Source organism: Eriocheir sinensis, chromosome 24 (genome assembly GCF_024679095.1).
Source record: "Eriocheir sinensis breed Jianghai 21 chromosome 24, ASM2467909v1, whole genome shotgun sequence".
Taxonomy (NCBI): Eukaryota; Metazoa; Arthropoda; class Malacostraca; order Decapoda; family Varunidae; genus Eriocheir; species Eriocheir sinensis.
In genome coordinates, this window is record NC_066532.1 from 16,902,155 (window position 1) to 16,907,651 (window position 5,497).

Consider the following 5,497-nt stretch of genomic DNA (forward strand, 5'->3'; position numbering starts at 1 on the left):
TATCGTAACTACATCATGAATTCATCTTGTGCTGGAGAACCAAATGTCTGTGTGATTTTTTTTTTTTTCTGGGGCCTAAGTTTTTGTTTTTCTATCGCCAGAGATTGTAAGACTGTGCTGTTGCTTCGATGGCCATTGTTATTTCGAGGGAGATTTTTGGGATTACGTTCCATTTATCGCCTGTGGTAGGAAGGTCGCGGTGTTGCTTCGACTGAGATTGATACTTGGGGAAAAGAATTGAGGAGACTTTTTTTTTTTACCGCCCGAGGTTGTAAAATTCCTGCTTTGTTTCGCTTACTATTCTTTCCTTTAGGGAGACCAGTTTTTATTGTTTTTAATCACATGAGGCTCTATAATAATGGCGTTGCTTCGATATCCATTGTTACTTTTTTTTCTCGGCAGTCACATAAATCTCGCTAGATGAAAGAACCAATTGTAATCAGAAAAAGATATATATAAATAATGTGTGTTCGTGTGTACTGGAAGTGCTTCGTGGCATTCGGAATGGTGAGTGTTTCAAAATCTCTCTTTGTGTAGTGCCGAGAAAGCTGAATTTTCTCTCATAAGACCTGCTATTACCATTACCTACCATTAGATAACGTGCCATTAGTTAACTTACCATTAGATAACCTTCCATTGAATACCCATGCACCATAAAGCAACCACAATACATGCTCGTGGTGTCGAAAAAAAAGATGGAGGAGTACGCTGAGCAACATTTATTGGCGTCTTGAAACATTCACAAATATTGCAACATTTACAAATATCTAAACACTAAGCAATCCTTTAAGAAATTACATATACTTTAAATTCGAAAGCACAATCACGCTGCTACAATTTAGAACATCGTGAAGCAAAATGGCATGATCGAGAACAGCCAGTCGAGATAGAAAGCAAAATGACAACTCAACTCTGCAATAATCCTTAAACTCTAATATCACAGCGTGTGGCCGAAGACCCGCCAAGGGGAACTCCGCGCCTGCACCACAATGTCAGCTGATGTCGTCGCAGCTCTACACTGTCACCACCGGATGTGCTCGAGACTCGCACGCAGCGACTTCTCTGACTCACCACAAAACACACTAACAGCCTCACACTTTGGGCCTCGTCACGTCACCAGGCGGGAGACAACCTGCGGACTTTTCTCCCGACTCTGTAACACTTCTTGCCTCGGCGGCTCAGCTTGGAGGACACCTGCCTATGAGATGAGGGACCGGAACACCTGCAATCACCTCAGACAAGGAGCCTCCACCCGTAGTGCCTTGGATTCACCCACAGACACGAATACCCTCACCACAGACACCTTGAGACCCGGCACCAGTCCACCACACAAGGCTGGACATTCAAGGCGCCGGGACCAGGACTGTCTTCCCCTCAGCACCGGCATGATCTTCCCTTTGACATCCCATCTTTCACGTCCCTGCCTCGGCCCATCACACGAGGCACCAGGATCAGGACTTCCTTCCCCTCAGTACCCCATGACATACCTTCTTCTCCGTCCCCGCACACGGTTGGACATAGGACGCCAGGACCCAGACGGAGGACCTTTGGGATACATCAGAGCACCGGCCCAAGACGCAGCTGGATACGTTCAAGGCTTCAGACCTAAATAAGACAAGGGAAGCGGCTGGACTCTATCCCTCTTCTAAGACTCAAGACCATTGTGCCATCGCATCAAGCTGGACTCTCCCTCTGCCATGACTGGAGAGCACCGGGCTGAACTCTTTCTCCTAGGACTCAAGGGGAACGGCCGAACATCCATCTGGACTCTTTCCCTCGTCCAGAGCTCAAGAGGAACGGTCCATCGCATTCAGCAGGACTCGTTCCCTCGTCCACGACCAGCGCGGGGCCTTGAGGGAGCACAGGAACAACATGGATCAGAACCTTCATTAGTTCCACGACCCTGACGCCTAGATGCAGATGAGCGGGCTGGGGAAGATGTCCGCGCCGACTAGGGCATAGGGGTCGCCGATGAGATTGTTAAGGCCGCAGCGCACTGAACTCTTAGGCTCGATCCTGACCCCGTTCTTGAAGTATTCGGCTTCACTGCACGAGGGGCACAGTAGGCCGCACGAGCCGGTCTTGCAACAGCGCGGGAAAGTGGGGCACAGCACGAAGCCGTCGCCCACAGCAGCCAGGGACGCCGAAGCCACCAGCAGCAGCAGGAGCACGTGGGCGCGAGCCATCCCGACGGTCTGTAAGGGGAAGCGGAAGGGTCAGACGCATCGCCACACTCACGATGGACAGTGACCTTCCCTTTACCTTTATGATGTGTATAGTCACGTGACCCAAAAAGACTAATTGCCAGTGACGTTGTTTAATATTTGCTACAATCATGAAGGGCAGTAAAGAGTTAGGACCAAGTGGAGAAAAAAAAATTGAATGTGTGGCAAAGGATGGCTAACTAAATGTAGGACGAAGAGAAAAAGAGATAGAGATAAATACTGATGCAGAGAGAGAGAGAGAGAGAGAGAGAGGAAGAGGAACAGGAAGAAGGAAAAGAGGGAAAAGAAGAAGAAGAAAAGGAAGAGGAAGAGGAGGAAAAGGAGGAGAAGGAGGAGGCATAGTTGATTAAATAAGGGGACAAAAACAAAAAAAAAACAAGAAATCTGTCAAAAATGAAAACCGCAAAAACAATAAACATGCTCAGGAAGGAAAGGGAAGGGAAGGCAGAGGACCAAACTCTAGAATCACACCCACCCACCAGGAAAGTGAGGTTAGGTTACGGAGAGCGAGGAGGGAGAGGCTGTAGTGTGTGTTGAGGTTCGGCCAGGATAGACAACCTTATATACACCCTCGCCGCTGCCACACGCCGCCAGGACAACACCGCCCCGCCCCCTTCCCTCCCATACACTCCGGCACCGTCAGTTAAGGGCAGCTAAGGACGGCGGAAGGGTCAGATTGCCTCCCCTCTTCCGCTCCCCCCCCCCCCCCTCCCTTTCTTGCCCTTTTCTTCTTCCTTGTTAGTTTTTGTTAATCTTTCGGTTTTTTTTTTGTTTTTGTTTTTCCATACTTTTTTTCTTTGTTTGCTTTACTTTTTATCTCCTTTCTTTCTTTTCCTTCTTTCTCGTTAGCTTTTTTTTTTGTCTTTTCTTTCTTCTCTTTCCTTTTCATTTCCCTTGTCTTCATCTTTTCTTCTTTCTCTTTCTTTCTTTTCTTTTCGCTTGTCTTTGTTTTCCTCTATCCCATTTCTTTCAACTTCTTTCCTTTCTTTCCTTTTGTTTTGCTTTACTTTCATCTCCTTTCTTTCTTTTCCTTCTCCCTCGTTAGCTTTTGTTTATTTTCTTTCGTCTTTTCTTCTTTTTCTTTTCTTTCATTTTCTTTTCCCTTGTCTTCGTTTTCCTCTCTCCCCTTTCCTTCTATTTCTTTCCTTTCTTTCCCTTTGTTTTTCTTTATTTTCATCTCCTTTCTTTCTTTTCCTTCTTCCTCGTTAGCTTTTTTATTTTCTTTCGTCTTCTTTCTTTTCTTTCCTTTTCTTTTCCCTTGTCTTCCTTTTCCTCTCCCCTTTCTTTCCCTTTCCTTCTCTCCTCTTCACTTCTTCTTCCCTTGTTCCTTGTTAGCTTTATTTTGTTTTGTTCTTCTTTCCTTTTTCTTATTCTTTCTTTATTTGTCTTCCTTTTTCTTCTTCCTTCTTTCCTTTTCTTTCCTTTCTTTCGCTTTTCTCCTGCCTCATCTCATTTCCATTTCCCTTCTTTCTCTCCTCTCCATTCCCCTTCTCTTTCCTCCTCTCCGTTTCTCTTCCTTTTTTTCTCATTTTTCTTTTCTTTTCTTTCTCTTTTTTTAATCTTATTTCCACTTCCGTTCCCTGTTCTCATTCTTCCCTTGTTCCTTGTCAGCTTATGTTTGTTTTTCTTTTGTTTTTTTCTGCTTTCTTAATCATATTTTCTTTTATCTTCCTTTTTATTTCCTCTTATTTCCTTTCCTTTCTTTTCACTCCTCTATCTTCCTTTTATGTTATCTTCATTTTTCTTTCCTCTTATTTCCATTCCTTTCTTTTCACTCCTCTATCTTCCTTTTTTATCTTCCTTTTTTTTTCCTCGTATTTCCTTTTCTTTCTTTTCACTCCCATATCTTCTCTCCTCTCCACTTCCTTCCCTCATCCTCGCTCAGGCCGGCTTTTGCTCCGCTGACTAGGAGTGTAATTAAGGGGCTATTACACTGGGCAAATTTTCCGTGGATCTTCAGTCAAACCACGATTTCCGCTGGCGTGGTTCTCATTTATTTCTTGTTATTGCTGCTGATGATGATGGTGAGTAATACCGTCGTCCTTCAGTGAAATCTACCGTAGCTTTGGAAGATCGTGGACACGTCAGAAAACCACGGAAATAGGAGAACCACGCCAGCGGAAATCGTGGTTTGACTGCAGATCCACGGAAAATTTGCCCAGTGCAATAGCCCCTTAACTGTCCCCGCTCGAGCAAGGGGGGGGGGGATGCTGTGGGAGGTTCTGGAGATTGACTAATGAGCCTTGCAGTTGCTCTAATCGGGAGGGTATTTGCTGGTGAAATACACACACACACACACACACACAGGAGAAAAGCGAAAGAAAAGGACTGAAGGGGAGAGACAAAGAAAGACAAAGAAAGAAAGAATAAGAAAAAGGAAAGAAGAACTAAAAATAAAGCTAACAAGGAACAAGGGAAGACTAAGAAAGGGGGAAGGAAGTGAAGAGGAAAGAAGGAAAGGGAAAGAAAGGGGAAGAGAGGAAAAGGAAGACAAGGGAAAAGAAAAGGAAAGAAAACAAAGAAGAAAAGACGAAAGAAAATAAAAAGCTAACGAGAAAGAAGGAAAAGAAAGGATATGAAAAGGAAGAAACACAAAGGAAAAAGGACAAAGAAACACACACACACACACACACACACACACACACACACACACACACACACACACACTCTCTCTCTACCTGCCTCCTCCTCACTCTCTACTTTTCATCTCTCTTCTTCCTCATTAACCTTATGTAACGCCTCCTCCTCCTCCTCCTCCTCCTCCTCCTCCTCCTCCTTGATTACCTTTTGTTTACCTGGTGATGAGACTCAGGTGTGGCGGCGACCCGTACACACACACACACACACACACACACACACACACACACACAAGGTCAGTGGGTGCAGGAAGTGCCACCTCTGTATTGACCACGTGGGCGAGGAGGAAGAGGAGGAGGAGGAGGAGGAGGAGGAGGAGGAGGAGAAGAAAAGGTGGAACGTGTTTGTCGGCTTCCTCCCTCAAACCTAATATCTCTCTCTCTCTCTCTCTCTCTCTCTCTCTCTCTCTCTCTCTCTCTCTCTCTCTCTCTCTCTCTCTCTCTCTCTCAAAATTGATAAAATGGAGAGAAAAAACAGTATGATGCAACTCTATGCGGTGTGTGCGTGCGTGCGTGCGTGTGTATGTGTGTGTGTGTGTGTGTGTGTGTGTGTGTGTGTGTGTGTGTCGGAAACAGCATCAACATTCGTCTTGAGTATCAGGATGGAGACGAGGAGACCTGCAAAGGGGGGGGGGG

The 5,497-nt window shown here is 45.5% G+C and overlaps 1 long non-coding RNA gene across 1 annotated transcript; it reads right to left on the reverse strand.

The window, feature by feature from the left end:
• Positions 1 to 704: 704 nt before the first annotated feature.
• Positions 705 to 2,844, reverse strand: LOC127002950 (uncharacterized). The gene is made up of 2 exons (XR_007756767.1): positions 2,705 to 2,844; positions 705 to 2,195 (listed from the first exon to the last, which is right to left on the reverse strand). It is a non-coding gene; the product is annotated as an uncharacterized LOC127002950 (long non-coding RNA).
• Positions 2,845 to 5,497: the final 2,653 nt, after the last annotated feature.